This window comes from Hemiscyllium ocellatum, chromosome 3 (genome assembly GCF_020745735.1).
Source record: "Hemiscyllium ocellatum isolate sHemOce1 chromosome 3, sHemOce1.pat.X.cur, whole genome shotgun sequence".
Classification (NCBI taxonomy): Eukaryota; Metazoa; Chordata; class Chondrichthyes; order Orectolobiformes; family Hemiscylliidae; genus Hemiscyllium; species Hemiscyllium ocellatum.
This window is the reverse complement of record NC_083403.1, coordinates 109666223-109684753: the sequence shown is the minus strand read 5'-3', so window position 1 is coordinate 109684753 and position 18531 is coordinate 109666223.

The window sequence follows — 18531 nt, the reverse complement described above, 5'->3', positions numbered from 1 at the left end:
TATGTACAGCATCCCTCTGCCTGCTATTTCAATAGAACCAATCAAACCAGGCTTGCACCTTCCTTAAAAAGGACAACAGAGCAATGGCCTATGAACTTGTCAAATATTTGCCATTAATATTGCTAATAGTTATGTCTATCCACCATTCAACAAATGGCAACTATAAATATCTTGTACAATTTCGATATTCACTATTACCATTCATTGTAATATAGCTCATCAGCAAAATGAAAATAGTAACCATCTTGTAAACGATCTCTTTTTTAAGTACATACAATTCGATGTCTGTCATATGAATACAATGTGCTGCTATCAAAGGTTATTGTCCCAAAGATCAATTACTAATTGAAACAGGGCGAAACAGACAAATTTAGCTTTTTGTTTATCCTCAAGTAAAAATATGTGTGTGGCACTCACTCTTATCAGCATAGCTAAAACCTGACTACATCCCCACATCAGGATCATTGGAAGACAGCCCTGAGGCACGATTCTGCAGCCTTCTGATTGCAAAGCAAGTGCTCAATTGTTTGAACTATCTGGCAACAAGCCATTTTGTTATTTGCCTCTTCCTAAAATGACTTGAAAATGTTGAACAATGCTCATGTCATTCAACACAATATTAATTCCTAACATAAGTTATGCACAGGTAAAAAATGAGGTCTGCAGATGCTGGAGATCAAAGTTGAAAATGTGTTGCTGGTTAAAGCACAGCAGGTTAGGCAGCATCCAAGGAATAGGAAATTCGACGTTTCGGGCATAAGCCCTTCATCCTGAAACGTCGAATTTCCTATTCCTTGGATGCTGCCTAACCTGCTGTGCTTTAACCAGCAACACATTTTCAACAATAAGTTATGCACAGCCAGATATCTAAACATTGTGTTTAGTTTTGCATCACAGCATCGAGGAAGGTACAGGTAGCATCAAATATAAATGAGCTACGAAGAATAGTTAAACTTTATAGTCCAGAAGGCAGATAATTAGTTTTGACCTCACAAAAATATATGATACATTCCCTGGTATCACTTATTTTAACTCATATTAATTCTTTAAAGTTCGCATAGAATGTCTGCCCATAGGACTAAAACAACAATATTGAGAGCTGAGAAGATTTGTCTATTCTCAGTGAACAAACTACTCAGAGACCAAGCCCTGTAAGTTACGAACAGGCCAAGTGTGTATGGAAGTTCCTCTCATTATGACTGATGTGTCCATTGGAATTGTTCACCCCATTCTTTAACAATAGTGCTGTATGAGCAAACCTCTCTACTGACCAACATACTGTACAAAGCTGAGTGTTCCATTGCTCACAATAGGTAGGCTTGTTACAACCATTCTCTTTCCGCATAGGGATGTACAGGGTCTGCTTCGTCTGGAGTGGTAGAGAGAAACTTGACATTAACACAGGAAGAGGTTCATCGTAACTTAAACTTTATTGGATGCTAGCAACTAAGTACAAGACATTGTAACAGAAACAATGGGAAGAAACAAATAGTGGTTTCCTTCTATGTTGGTAAGCTGTCCTCCCACCAAGTCTGTAGTGGGTGATGCTTAAGGAAGTCTTCAGTCTTCCATTCTTGCATATTTTCTGCTCCCCCTAATCAACCACATCCTCATCCTCAACCACTGCACCCTCCCCACCAAAGCTTTTTCTTCCTATATGATTATTTCTATCACACGTCTCTGCAAATCTGTAACTTTACAAATTCAGGCAGCCTGGAGGTTTCAGTATTCCCATAAAATGTATTCAATATGCACTTGGAAAGATTGTAGATCTCTGGGTTGAAGACTGTTGATTTCCATTCTGCTCCTAATGGTGTAAAATCAGAAAATATCTTCAAATAGGAGGACTTTTAATCTCTTGGAGTTGTTTGGTGGAGGACATCTTTCCTGCTGAAACAGGTAACTCCTCCATTGCAACATTTGGTATCTGTCCTACTCAGTGTATGGGTTTCTTGTGTCACCACAGGTTTTGCCCTTTAAGAACTGAATGAATAAATTCTGCTGAACTCCTGTGATAAGGTTGATCTTCTTCTCTTAGGATTGATTTATGGATTTCAGGTTCTAGATTTTAGCTTTGCTGTATGGCTGTCTCTACAGTCAAATCTTCTTTTAACAATCATAAATATGTCAAACGAATCATTAGCAATTCATCGATTCTACCTCTTATGAATTCTAGCTTTCAATCACCATTGTCAGGCTTTTCCACCAGTATGAGAAAGTGATAGGCTGGAGATCAGAGTTGAAAAGTGTAGTGCTGGAAAAGCACAGCCAGTCAGCATTAGCTCTTCACCAGGAATGAGGGCATGGCCCAAGGGGGCTGAGAGTTAAATGGGAGGGGGCTGGGGCTACGGGAAAGGTAGCTGACAGCATGATATGTAAATGAAGGTGGGGGTAAAGGTGATAAGTCAGATGGGAAGATGGAGCGAATAGATGGGAAGGAAGTTGGACAGGTAGGACAGGTCAAGAAGGTGGTGCCGAGTTGGAAGGCTGGATCTAGGATAAGGTGGAGGGAGGGGACATGAGGAAACTGGTGAAACAACCCCACCGCCCTGTGGCTAAACATTTTAACTCCTCCTCTCACTCTGCCAAGGACATGCAAATCTTGGGACCTTCTCCACTGCCAAACTCCAACCATCCAATGCCTGGAGGAAGAACGCCTCATCTTCCGCCTTGGGATCCTCCTGCCACATGGGATTAATGTGGACTTCACCATATTCCTCATTTCCCCTCCACCCACCTTATCCCAGATCCAACCATCCAACTCAGTACCACCCTCTTGACCTGTCCTACCTGTTCATCTTCCTTCCCACCTATCTGCTCCACCCTCCTCTCCGACCTATCACCTTCACTCCCACCTTCATCTACCTATCGCACTCCCAGCAACCTACCCCCCCCCCAGCCCCAACAATTCCTCCCATTTATCTCTCAGCCCCTTGATGCACAAGGCTTATTCCTGATGAAGACGTTATGCTCAAAACATTGACTCTCCTGCTCCTCAGATGCTGCCTGACCAGCTGTGCTTTTCCAGCATCACAATTTTTGACTTTTCCACCACTATGTTGAGATCATTGAAATAGAATAGAATATCCTACAATGTCATGTGTACACCATTGTAGAAGTACAGTGAAAAGCTTTTACAATGTCTGCCTGTTATGAATGCTGTTCACCATGTTGTCTGTGCAATCCTTACTGCTGTTCACCATGTTGTCTGTGCAATCCTTAGTCGTGTTCACCATGTTGTTTGCGCAGTCCTTACTGCTTTTCACCAGGTTGTGTGTGCTATCCTTACTGCTGTTCACCATGTTGTATGTGCAATCCTTACTGCTGATCACCATGTTGTATGTGCAATCATTATTGGTGTTCACTATATTGTGTGCACAAACATTACTGCTGTTCACTATGCTGTATACACAATCCTTACTGCTGATTACCATGTTATATGTGCAATCCTTGCTGCTGTTCACCATGTTGCATGCGCAATCCTTACTGCTGATCACCATGTTGCATGTACAATCCTTACTGCTGATCACCATGTTGTATGTGCAATCCTTACTGTTGTTCACCATTTGGTCTGTGCAATCCTTACTGGTGTTCACCATTTGTATGCACAATCCTTACTGCTGTTCACCAAGTCGTATGTGCAATCCTTACTGCTCTTCACCATGTTTACTGCTGTTCACCATTTTGTATATGCAATCCCTACTGCTGATTACCATGTTGTAAGCGCAATCCTTACTGATCATCACCATGTTGTATGCGCAATCCTGATTACTTTTCAACCTGTTGTCTGTGAATCCTTACTGGTATTCGCCATGTTGGATGTGTAATCCTTACTGCTGATCACAATGTTTTGCATGCGCAATCCTGACTACTATTCAACCTGCTGTCTGTGAAATCCTTACTGGTGTTCAGCAAGTTGTATGCACAATCCTTACTGCTGTTCAACACGTTGTATTCCCATTGCTTACTGCTGTTCACCATGTTGTGTGCACAATCCTTACTGTTGCTCACCATGTTGTATGTGCAATCCTTACTGTTATTCACCATGTTGTATGTGCAATCCTTACTGCTGTTCATCACGTTATACGCACAATCCTTACTGCTGTTCACCATGTTGTATGTGCAATCCTTACAGCTGGTCACCATGTTGTATGCGCAATCCTGACTACTATTCAACCTGCTGTCTGTGAAATCCTTACTGGTGTTCACCATGTTGTATGTGCAATCCTTACTGCTGTTCAACACGTTGATTATGCAATCCTTGCTGCTGTTCAGCATGTTGTATGTGCAATCCTTACTGCTGTTCACCAAGTTGTATGCGCAATCCTGACTACGATACAACCTGCTGTCTGTGAAATCCTTACTGGTGTTCAGCAAGTTATATTCACAATCCTCACTGTTATTCACCATGTTGTGTGCACAATCCTTACTGCTGTTCACCATGTTGTATGCACAATCCTTAGTGGTGTTCACCATGTTGTACGTGCAATCCTACCTGCTGTTCACCATGTTGTCTGTGCAATCCTTCCTGCTGTTCGCCATGTTGTTTGCACAATCCTTACTGCTGTACACCATGTTGTTTGCGCAATCCTTACTGCTGTTCACCCTGTTGTCTGTGCTATCCTTACTTCCGTTCAACCTATTATATGTGCAATCCTTACTGCTGTTCATCATGTTGCATGTGCAACCCTTACTACTGTTCGCAATGTTGTTTATGCAGTCCTTACTGCTGTTCACCATGTTGTATGCGCATTCCTTACTGCTTTTCACCATGTTGTATATGCAATCCTTACAGCTGTTCACAATGTTGTATGCGTACTCCTTACTGCTGATCACCATGTCCTAGGCACAATCCGTCTTGGTGTCCACCATGTTGTATCAGCGATCCTTCCTGCTGATCACCTCGTTGCATGAACAATCTTAACTGCTGTTCACCATGTTGTATGCACAATCCTTACTGGTGTTCACAATGTTGTATATGCAATCTTTACTGCTGTTCACCATGTTGTCTGTGCAATCCTTACTGCTGATTACCATGTTGTATATGCAATCCTTCCTGAGAATACCATTTTGTGTGTTCAATGATTACTGCTGTTCACCATGTTGTCTGTGCAATCCTTACTGCTGTTCCCCATGTTGTTTGCACAATCCTTACTGCTGTTCACCATGTTGTATGTGCAATCCTATTTGCTGTTCGCCATGTTTTATGTGCAATCCATACTGCAGTTAACCATGTTGTATATGTAATCTATACTGCTGATCACCATGTTGTATGTGGAATCCTTCCTGCTGTTCCCCATGTTATGAGCAATCCTTCCTTCTGATCACCACGTTGTGTGAGCAATCTTCACTGCTGTTCACCATGTTGTATGCGCAATCTTTACTGGTGTTCACGATGTTGTATGTGCAATCCTTACTGCTGTTCACCATGTTGTTTGCGCAAAACTTACTGCTGTTTACCCTGTTGTATGCGCATTCCTTACTGCTTTTCACCATGATGTATGTGCAACCCTTACAGCTGTTCACCATGTTGTCTGAGCAATCCTTACTGCTGCTCACCACGTTGTATATGCAATCCTTACTGCTGATCACTATGTTGTATGCACATTCCTTACTGCTGATCACCATATCCTATGCACAATCCGTACTGGTGTCCACCATGTTGTATGAGCAATCTTCACTGCTGTTCACCATGTTGTATGCACAATCCTTACTGGTGTCCACCATGTTGTCTGTGCCATCCTTACTGCTGTTCACCATGTTGTATGCGGATTCCTTATTGCTTTTCACCATGTTGTTTGTGCAATCCTTACAGCTGCTCGCCATGTTGTCTGAGCAATCATCACTGCTGATTATCATGTTGCATGTGCAATCCTTACTGCTGTTCACCATGTTGTATGCACAATTCTTAATGCTGATTACCATGTTGTATATGCAATCGTTACTGCTGATTATCATGTTGCATGCACAATCCTTACTGCTGATTACCATGTTGTTTGTGCAATCCTTACTGCTGTTCACCATATTGTATGCGCATTCCTTACTACTTTTCACCATGTTGTTTCGGCAAACCTTTCTGCTGTTCACCATGTTGTCTGTGCAACTTTTACTGCTGTTCACCATGTTGTATGCACAATCCTTACTGCAGTTCACCATGTTGTATGTGCAATCTATACTGCTGTTCACCATGTTGTATACACAATCCTTACTGGTGTCCACCATGTTGTATATGCAATCTTTAATGCCGCCCACCATGTTGACTGTGCAATCCTTACTGCTGTTCACCATGTTGTATGCGGATTCCTTATTGCATTTCACCATGTTGTTTGTGCAATCCTTACAGCTGTTCACCATGTTGCCTGAGCAATCATTACTGCTGATTACCATGTTGTCTGTGCAATACTTACTGTGGCTTAACATGTTGCATGTGCAATCCTTACTGCTGTTCACCATGTTATATGCGCAATCCTTACCGCTATTCCCTATGTTTTTTGCACAATCGTTATTGCTGTTCACCATGTTGTATGTGCAATCCTGACTGATGTTTACCATGTTGTACGTGCAGTCCTTACTGCTGTTCCCCATGTTGTTTCTGCAATCCTTACTGCTGTTCACCATGTTGTCTGTGCTATCCTTACTGCTGATCACCATGATGTCTGTTCAATCCTTACAGGTGATCACCATGTTATATGCGCAATCCTTACTGCTGTTCAACCAGTTGTCTGTGTAATCCTTACTGCGGTTCACCATGTTGCATGTGCAACATTTACTGCTGTTCCCGATGTTGTATGCACAATCCGTAGTGGTGTTCACCATGTTGAATGTGCAATCCTTACAGCTGATCACCATGTTGTAAGTGCAATGCTTACTGCTGTTCACCATGTTGTACGCACAATCCTTACTGCTGTTCACCATGTTGTATGTGCAATCCTTGCTACTGTTCACCATGATGTATGGGCAATTCTTACTGCTGTTCACCATGTTGTATGCGCATTCCTTGCTGCAGTTCACCATGTTGTATATGCAATCCTTACTGCTTATTACCATGCTGTATGCACAATCCTTACGCTGATCACCAAGTTGTATGTGCAATCTTTCCTGCTGGTGACCATGTTGTATGCGCTATCCTTACTGCTGTTCACAATGTCGTATGCCCACCCTTACTGCTGCTCACCATGTTTTCTGTGCAATCCTTACTGCTGTTCACCAGGTTGTATGTGCAATCCGTAATGCTCTTCACCAGGTTGTATGTGCAATCCTATTTGCTGATCACCATGTTGTGCGTGCAATCCTTCTTGCTGTTCACCATGTTGTCTGTTCAATCCTTACTGCTGTTCCTCATGTTGTATGTGCAATCCTTACTGCTCTTCACCATGTAGTATGCACAATCCTTACTGCTGTTCGCCATGTTGTATGTGCAATCCTTACTGCTGTTCACCATGTTGTATGAGTAATCTTTTCTGCTATTCACCATGTTGTCGGTGCAATCTTTATTGCTGTTCAACATGCCTGTGCAATCCTTATTAGTGTTCACCATGTTGTATTTGCAATCCTTCCTGCTGTCCACCATGTTGTATGCACAATATTTACTGCTGTTCACCATGTTATAAGTGCAATCCTTCCTGCTGTTCAACCTGTTGTCTGTGTAATCCTTCCTGGTGTTCCCCATGTTGCACGTGCAACATTTACTGCTGTTCCCGATGTTGTTTGCGCAGTCCTTACTGCTGTTAACCATGTTGTATGCAAAATCCATACTTCTGTTGACCATGTCATACGCACAATCCTTACTGCTGTTCACCATGTTGTCTGTGCACTTTTTACTGCTGTTCACCATGTTGAATGTGCATTCTTTATTGCTGTTCACCAAGTTGTTTTTGCAATCCTTACTGCTGTTCACCATGTTCTATGTGCAATCCGTACTGCTTTTCCCCATGTTGTTTCTGCAATCCTTACTGTTGATCACCATGTTGTCTGTTCAATCTTTACTGCTGTTCAACTTATTATATGTGCAATCCTTACTGCTGATTACCATGTTGTATGCACAATCCTTACTGCTGTTCACCAGGTTGTATGTGCAATCCTATTTGCTGTTCACCATGTTGTATGTGCAATCCTTACTGCTGTTCACCATGTTCTCTGCGCAATCCTTACTGTTGTTCACCATGTTGTATGCGCAATCCTTACAGCTGATTACCATGATGTATATGCAATCCTTCCTGCTGATTACCATGTTGTATGCACATTCCTTACTGCTGATCACCATGTTGTATGTGCAATTCTTATTGCTGTTCACCCTTTTGTCTATGCAATTTTTACTGCTGTTCACCATGTTGTATGAGCAATCCTTAGTGCTGTTCATCATGTTGAATGCTCAATCCTCACTGCAGTTCACCATGTTGTATGAGCAATCCTTGCTACTGTTCACCATGATGTATGGGCAATCCTTACTGCTGTTCACCATGTTGTATGCGCATTCCTTGCTGCAGTTCACCATGCTGTATATGCAATCCTTACTGCTTATTACCATGCTGTATGCACAATCCTTACTGCTGATCACCAAGTTGTATGTGCAATCTTTCCTGCTGGTGACCATGTTGTATGCGCTATCCTTACTGCTGTTCACAATGTCGTATGCCCACCCTTACTGCTGCTCACCATGTTTTCTGTGCAATCCTTACTGCTGTTCACCAGGTTGTGTGTACAATCCTTACTGCTGTTCACCAGGTTTTATGTGTAATCCTATTAGCTGTTCACCATGTTGTATGTGCAATCCTTAATGCTCTTCACCAGGTTGTATGTGCAATCCTATTTGCTGATCACCATGTTGTGCGTGCAATCCTTCCTGCTGTTCACCATGTTGTCTGCGCAATCCTTACTGCTGTCCCTCATGGTGTATTTGCAATCCTTACTGCTCTTCACCATGTAGTATGAGTAATCTTTTCTGCTGTTCACCATGTTGTCGGTGCAATCTTTACTGCTGTTCAACATGTTTTATGTGCGATTCTTACTGCTGTTCACCATGTTGTATGCACAATCCTTACTGGTGTTCACCATGCTGTATGTATAATCCTTACTGCACATCACTATGTTATCTGTGCTATCTACTGCTGTTCAACATGTCTGTGCAATCCTTATTGGTGTTCACCATGTTGTATGTGCAATCCTTCCTGCTGTTCACCATGTTGTATGTGCAATACTTATTGGTGTTCACCATGTTGTATATGCAATCCTTACTGCTGATCGCCATGTTGTATGTGCGATCCTCACTGCTGTTCACCATGTTGTATGCACAATCCTTACTACTGTTCACCATGTTGTTTGCACAATACTTACTGCTGTTCAGCATGTTGTATGTGTAATCCTTACTGCTGTTCGTCATGTTGTCTGTGCGATCCTTACTGCTGTTGACCATGTTGTATTCGCAATCCTTACTGCTGTTCACCATGTTGTGTGTGTAATCCTTACTACTGTTCACCATGTTGTATGTGCAATCCTTACGGATGTTTAGCATGTTGTATGTGCAATCCTTACTGCTGTTCACCATGTTGCTTGCGCAAAACTTACTGCTGTTTATCATGTTGTTTGCGCAATTCTTACTGCTATTCCCCATGTTGTATGCGCAATCCTTACTGCTGTTCACCATGTTGTCTCTGTAATCCTTACTGGTGTTCCCCATGTTGCATGTGCAACATTTACTGCTGTTCCCGATGTTGTTTGCGCAGTCCTTACTGCTGTTCACCATGTTGTATGCACAATACTAATTGCTGATCACCATGTTGTATGTGCAATCCTTACTGCTGATTACCATGTTGCATGTTGAATTCTTACTGCTGTTCACCATGTTGTATGTGCAATTCTTACTGCTGTTCACCATGTTGTATGCACAATCCTTACTGCTGTTCACCGTGTTGTCTGTGTAATGTTTACTGCTGTTCAACATGGTGTCGGTGAAATCCTTATTGGTGTTCACCATGTTGTATGTGCAATTCCTACTGTTGATCACCATGTTGAATGTGCAATACTTACAGATGTTCAGCATGTTGTATGCACAATCCTTACTGCTGATTACCATGTTGTATGTACAATCCTTACTGCTGTTCACCATGTTGTATGTGCAATTCTTACTGCTGTTCACCATGTGGTATGTGCAATCCTTACTGCTTTTCAGCATGTTGTATGTGCAATCCTTACTGCTGTTCACCATGTTGTCTGTGCAATCTTTACTGCTGTTCACCATGTTGTATGCACAATCCTTACTGCTGTTCACCATGTTGAATGTGCAATCCATACTGCTGTTTAGCATGTTGTATGTGTAATCCTTACTGCTGTTCACCATGTTGTCTGTGCAATCTTTACTGCTGTTCAACATGTCTGTGCAATCCTTATTGGTGTTCACCATGTTGTGTGTGCAATCCTTCCTGCTGACCACCATGTTGTATGTGCGATCCTTACTGCTGTTCACCATGTTGTATGCACAATCCATACTGCTGTTCTCCATGTTGTATGTGCAATCCTTACTCTTGAATACCATGTTGTATGTGCAATCCTTACTGCTGTTCACCATGTTGTATGTGCAATTCTTACTGCTATTCACCATGTTGTATGTGCAATCCTTACTGCAGTTCATCATGTTGCATACAAAATACTTACTGCTGATCACCATGTCGTATGCGCAATCCTTCCTGCTGTTCAACATGTTTTATGTACGATTCTTACTGCTGTTCACCATGTTGTATGCACAATCCTTACTGGTGTTCACCATGCTGTATGTATAATCCTTACTGCTCATCACTATGTTATGTGTGCTATCTACTGCTGTTCAACATGTCTGTGCAATCCTTATTGGTGTTCACCATGTTGTATGTGCAATCCTTCCTGCTGTTCACCATGTTGTATGTGCAATACTTATTGGTGTTCACCATGTTGTATATGCAATCCTTACTGCTGATCACCATGTTGTATGTGCGATCCTCACTGCTGTTCACCATGTTGTATGCACAATCCTTACTACTGTTCACCATGTTGTTTGCGCAATACTTACTGCTGTTCAGCATGTTGTCTGTGCGATCCTTACTGCTGTTGACCATGTTGTATTCGCAATCCTTACTGCTGTTCACCATGTTGAATGTCCAATCCTTACTACTGTTCACCATGTTGCATGTGTAATCCTTACGGATGTTTAGCATGTTGTGAGTTCATGGAATGCCCTGCCCGTATCAGTGGTGAACTCTCCTTCTTTATGGTCATTTAAGCGGGCATTGGATAGGCATTTGGAAGTTATTGGGCTAGTATAGGTTAGGTAGGATTCGGTCGGCGCAACATCGAGGGCCGATGGGCCTGTACTGCGCTGTATCCTTCTATGTTCTATGTTCTATGTATGTGCAATCCTTACTGCTGTTCACCATGTTGTATGTGCAATCCTTACGGATGTTTAGCATGTTGTATGTGCAATCCTTACTGCTGTTCACCATGTTGTTTGCGCAAAACTTACTGCTGTTTATCATGTTGTTTGCGCAATTCTTACTGCTGTTCACCATGTTGTATGTGTAATCCTTACTGCTGTTCACCATGTTGTATGTGTAATCCTTACTGCTGTTCACATTGTTGTCTGTGCAATCCTTCCTGCTGTTCAGCATGTTGTATGTGCAATCCTTACTACGTCCACCATGTTGTATGAACAATCCTTACTGCTATTCACCATGTTGAATGTCCAATCCTTACTGCTGTTCACCATGTTGTATGTGCAATCCGTACTGCAGTTCCCCATGCTGTTTGCGCATAACGTACTGCTGTTTATCATGTTGTCTGCGCAATTCTTACTGCTATTCACCATGTTGTCTGTGCAATCCTTCCTGCTGTTCAGCATGTTGTATGTGCAATCCTTACTACTGTACACCGTGTTGTATGCACAATCCTTACTGCTGTTCACCATGTTGAATGTCCAATCCTTACTGCTGTTTAGCATGTTGGATGTGCAATCCGTACTGCAGTTCCCCAGGTTGCTTGCGCAAAATTCACTGCTGTTTACCATGTTGTTTGCGCAATTCCTACTGCTATTCACCATGTTGTATGCACAATCCCAAGTGCTGTTCACCATGATGTATGTTCAATCGTTACTGCTGTTCAGCATGTTGCATACAAAATACTTACTGCTGATCACCATGTTGTCTGTGCAATCCTTATTGCTGAATACCATGTTGTATGTGCAATCCTTACTGCTGTTCACCATGTTGAATGTGTAATCCTTACTGCTGTTCACCATGTTGTATGTGCAATCCTTACTGCTGTTTACCATGTTGTATGTGCAATCCTTACTGCAGTTCACCATGTTGTATGTGAGATCCTTACTGCTGTTCAACATGTCTGTGCAATCCTTATTGGTGTTCACCATGTTGTATGTGCAATCCTTCCTGCTGTCCACCATGTTGTATGTGAGATCCTTACTGCTGTTCAACAAGTTGTCCGTGCAATCCTTACTGCTGTTCACCATGTTGTATGTGCAATCCTTATTGCTGTTCACCATGTTATATGCAGAATCCTTACTGCTGTTCACCACTTTGTATGTGCTATCCTTACTGCTGTTCACCATGTTGTATGTGCAATCGTTGCTGCTGTTCACCATGTTGCATGCACAATCCTTACTTGTGTTCACCATGTAGTATGTGCAATCCTGACTACTGTTCACCATGTTGTATGCACAATGCTTAGTGCTGTTCACCATGTTCTATGTGCAATCCTTACTGCTGATCACCTTGTGGTCTGTGCAATCCTGCCTGCTGTTCAAAATGTTGTCTGTGCAATCCTTACTACTGTTCACCATGTTGTATGCCCGATCCTTACTGGTGTTCACCATGTTGTGTGTGCAATCCTTACTGCTGCTCACCATGTTGTATGCACAATGCTTACTGCTGCTCACCTTATTGTATGCACAATCCTTCCTGCTGTTCACCATGTTGTTTGCGCAATGCTTACTGCTGTTCAGCATGTTGTATGTGTAATCCTTACTGCTGTTCCTCATGTTGTCTGTGCGATCCTTACTGCTCTTCACCATGTAGTTTGCACAATCCTTACTGCTGTTCGCCATGTTGAATGTGCAATCCATACTGCTGTTTAGCATGTTGTATGTGTAATCCTTACTGCTGATCACCATGTTGTATGTTTGATCCTTACTGCTGTTCACCATGTTGTATGCACAATGGGCATCACGGCCATTAGTGGGCAGCACGGTGGCACAGTGGTTAGCACTGCTGCCTCACAGCGCCTGTAGACCCGGGTTCAATTCCCGACTCAGGCGACTGACTGTGTGGAGTTTGCACGTTCTCCCCGTGTCTGCGTGGGTTTCCTCCGGGTGCTCCGGTTTCCTCCCACAGTCACAAAGATGTGCGGGTCAGGTGAATTGGCCAGGCTAAATTGCCCGTAGTGTTAGGTAAGGGGTAAAATGTAGGGGTATGGGTGGGTTGCGCTTCGGCGGGTCGGTGTGGACTTGTTGGGCCGAAGGGCCTGTTTCCACACTGTAAGTCTAATCTAATCTAATCCATACTGCTGTTCTCCATGTTGTATGCACAATACTTACTGCTGATCACCATGTTGTATGTGTAATCCTTACTGCTGTTCAGCATGTTGTATGTGCAATCCTTACTGCTGTTCAGCATGTTTAATGCACAATCCTTACTTCTGTTCACCATGTTGAATGTCCAATCCTTACTGCTGTTCACCATGTTGAATGTCCAATCCTTACTGCTGTTTAGCATGTTGTATGTGCAATCCGTACTGCAGTTCCCCATGTTGCTTGCGCAAAATTCACTGCTATTTACCATGTTGTTTGCGCAATTCTTACTGCTATTCACCATGTTGTATGCACAATCCTAAGTGCTGTTCACCATGATGTATGTTCAATCGTTACTGCTGTTCAGCATGTTGCATACAAAATACTTACTGCTGATCACCATGTTGTCTGTGCAATCCTTATTGCTGAATACCATGTTGTATGTGCAATCCTTACTGCTGTTCACCATGTTGAATGTGTAATCCTTACTGCTGTTCGTCATGTTGTATGTGCAATCCTTACTGCTGTTCGTCATGTTGTATGTGCAATCCTTACTGCTGTTCACCATGATGTATGTTCAATCTTTACTGCTGTTCACCATGTTGTATGTGCAATCCTTACTGCAGTTCACCATGTTGCATACAAAATACTAACTGTTGATCACCATGTTGTCTGTGCAATCCTTACTGTTGCTCACCATGTTAAATGTGCAATCCTTACTGCTGTTTAGCATGTTGCATGTGTAATCCTTACTGCTGTTCAACATGTTGTCTGTGCAATCTTTACTGCTGTCAACATGTCTGTGCAATCCTTATTGGTGTTCACCATGTTGTATGTGCAATCCTTCCTGCTGTCCACCATGTTGTATGTGAGATCCTTACTGCTGTTCACCATGTTGCATGCACAATCCTTACTACTGTTCACCATGTTGTATGCACAATCCTTACTGGTGTTCACCATGCTGTATGTATAATCCTTACTACTGTTCAACATGTTGTATGCACAATCCTTACTGGTGTTCACCATGCTGTATGTACAATCCTTACTGCTCATCACTATGTTATGTGTGCAATCTTTACTGCTGTTCACCATGTTGTATGTGCAATACTTATTGGTGTTCACCATGTTGTTTAAGCAATCCATACTGCTGATGACCATGTTGTATGTGAGATCCTCACTGCTGTTCACCATGTTGTTTGCGCAATACTTACTGCTGTTCAGCATGTTGTATGTGTAATCCTTACTGCTGTTCGTCATGTTGTCTGTGCGATCCTTACTGCTGTTCACCATGTTGTGTGTGCAATCCTCACTGCTGTTCACCATGTTGAATGTCCAATCCTCACTGCTGTTCACCATGTTGAATGTCCAATCCTTACTGCTGTTCACCATGTTGCATACAAAATACTAACTGTTGATCACCATGTTGTATGTGCGATCCTCACTGCTGTTCACCATGTTGTTTGCGCAATACTTACTGCTGTTCAGCATGTTGTATGTGTAATCCTTACTGCTGTTCACCATGTTGTATGTGCGATCCTTACGGATGTTTAGCATGTTTTATGTGCAATCTTTACTGCTGTACACCATGTTGTTTGCGCAAAACTTACTGCTGTTTATCATGTTGTTTGCGCAATTGTTACTGCTATTCACCATGTTGTATGCACAATCCTTACTGCTGTTCACCATGTTGTATGTGTAATCCTTACTGCTGTTCACCATGTTGTCTGTACAATCCTTACTACTGTTTACCATGTTGTATGCCCGATCCTTACTGGTGTTCACCATGTTGTTTGCGCAATGTTTACTGCTGTTTAGCATGTTGTATGTGTAATCCTTACTGCTGTTCACCATGTTGTATGCACAATCCATACTGCTGTTCACCATGTTGCATGTGTAATCCTTACTGCTGTTCACCATGTTGAATGTGCAATCCTTACTGCTGTTTAGCATGTTGTATGTGCAATCCTTACTATGTTCCCCATGTTTTTTGCGAAAAACGTACTGCTGTTTACTATGTTATTTGCGCAATTCTTACTGCTATTCACCATGTTGTATGCACAATCCTGAGTGCTGTTCACCATGATGTATGTGCAACCCTTACTTCTGTTCACCATGTTGTTTGTGCAATCCTAACTGCTGTTCACCCTGTTTTCTGCGCATTCCTTACTGCTGTTCACCATGTTGTATGTGCAATCCTTATTGCTGTTCACCATGTTATATGCAGAATCCTTACTGCTGTTCACCATGGTGTATGTGCAATCGTTTCTGCTGTTCACCATGGTGTATGTGCAATCCTTACTGCTGGTCACCATGTTGTATGCACAATCCTTACTGCTGCTCACCATGTTGTATGCACAGTCCTTATTGACCTCAAATTCACTTGCACCTTCTCAGACTCCTCCCTCCCCTTCCTAGACCTTTCCATTTCTATCTCGGGCGACCAAATCAACACGGACATTTCCTATAAACCGACTGACTCCCACAGCTACCTAGATTACACCTCCTCCCACCCTGCCCCCTGTAAAAATGCCATCCCATATTCCCAATTCCTTCGTCTCCGCCGCATCTGCTCCCAGGAGGACCAGTTCCAATACCGTACAGCCCAGATGGGCTCCTTCTTCAAGGGCTGCAGTTTCCCCCCAGACGTGATCGACGATGCCCTCCACCGCATCTCCTCCACTTCCCGCTCCTCCGCCCTTGAGCACCGCCCCTCCAACCACCACCAGGACAGAATCCCACTGGTTCTCACCTACCACCCCACCAACCTCCATATACAGCGTATCATCCGCCATCATTTCCGCCACCTCCAAACGGATCCCACCATCAGGGATATATTTCCCTCCCCTCCATCAGCATTCCGAAAAGACCACTCCCTCCGTGACTCCCTCGTCAGGTCCACACTCCCCATCAACCCAACCTCCACTCCTGACACCTTCCCTTGCAACTGCAAGAAATGCAAAACTTGCACCCACGCTTCCTCTCCAAGGCCCCAAGAGATCCTTCCAGATCCACCACAAATTCACCTGCACCTCCACACACATCATTTACTGCATCCACTGCACCCGATGTGGCCTCCTCTATATTGGGGAGACAGGCCACCTACTTGCTGAACGTTTCAGAGAACACCTCTGGGACACCCGGACCAACCAACCCAACCACCCAGTGGCTCAACACTTTAACTCCCCCTCCCACTCCACCAAGGACATGCAGGTCCTTGGACTCCTCCATTGCCAGACAATAACAACATGACGGTTGGAGGAAGAGCGCCTCATCTTCCGCCTAGGAACCCTCCAACCACAAGGGATGAACTGAGACTTCTCCAGTTTCCTCATTTCCCCTCCCCCCACCTTTTCTCAGTCAAATCCCTCGAACTCAGTACCGCCTTCCTAACCTGCATGATTGCAACTTCGTATATGTTACATTGATCTGATAGACATTGTTCTAGAGACTATTTGAGGGACCTGAATGATAGGTCCTATTCTTTCAAGATCCAAAACTATTCTCTCAACAAGCCTGTTTGACTTCATCTTAATGAAGGCAATTAAGGCACTCCTCATGCAGTATTAACTCACACCGACTCTTACAACCTTATATAGCAAACAGCATTGGCAGCAATATTTTATTTCCAGTAACCAAACTGTCCCAGCTATGCTTTCAGTCGGAAAGTGAGAACAATGAGTGAAACAGTGTGTTGATTCTATTTTAGTAAAGTTGATGGTTGATGAAAACCCAAGAATTGCAGATGCAGTAAATCAGAAACAAAAACTGAAATTGCTGGAAAAGCTCAGCAGGTCTGGCTGCACCTGTGAAGAGAAATCAGAGTTAAAGTTTTAGGTCCAATGACTCATCCTCAGACCAGTTTTGATGGAGGGTGACCGGACCTGAAATATTAACTCCGATTTCTCTGCACAGATGCTGCCAGATGTGCTGAGTTTTTCCAGCAACGTCTGGAGATGATTCATGAAATCATCCTATGAATATTTAACAGGTGTGTTAACATCTCCACAACATCGGACATATTTAAAACCCACACCTTTTGAGTGAAAACAGTAACCTTTTAGATGGCATTTCTTGGTAAATATATTTGATTTCAGTGAAGAATCGAAAATGTTTTGCCTCATGACAGCAAACCTGGACAGATAAATAAGACAGAAAAATTAAACTGAACTTTCAAAGCCTTCCAATAAGACTGTGATGAGACATATTATAGAAAGCATATGTGTTAGTAAGTGGAAATGAGGTCATAAGTGGCACAAACTTCAGGCCTGCAGTCTAGAGTATCATTAGAAACCTATAACTGTCTTACAGGTGTCTAACTTTGTCATCAAGGATGAGTTATTGATAAAGAACAAAGGTTGTCACTACAGAACCCTAATGGTAGAACAGAAAGAAAACCACAGTTCAACTGTTGACACTTAGACATTTTTATTCCAGAAAATATATTCCTGTATAACATACATACATACAATACTGGTATGTGACTTTCTTACAAAACATAGCTCCAAAGTCTTTCATTATTTAATTGCCATTTTGGACAAAGATGCTGCTAAAATAGACAACGTTAATATTACAAATTTAAACGTTCCCTGATATGAAAAATAAACATAACCAATGAGAACAATTGTTCCTCAATATCTGTGAAGGACTCTTTCAAGCAGGGCCATAAAATCATTGAAACTTTACATCCAGTACTGTCTGTGAGAGGTGGAACTAAGGACGTGCCTCTGAGTCAGAAGAATGATGGTTCAAAGTCCCACTCCACAGACTTGCACACAAAATCTCTGCCAATGTTCCAGAGCAGCACTGTCAGAGGTGCCTTCTTTCATATGAAAAGATAAATGTAAAAAGGCATAAAAGCTGAATTGGTATTATTTCAAACAACAGGTGAGGAACTATGTCCAGTGTCTTGGCCAGTATGCATCCCTCAAGCATCGCCTAAAAACCCATTTCGTGGTCATTATCAAATTGCTGTATGTAAGAGTTTG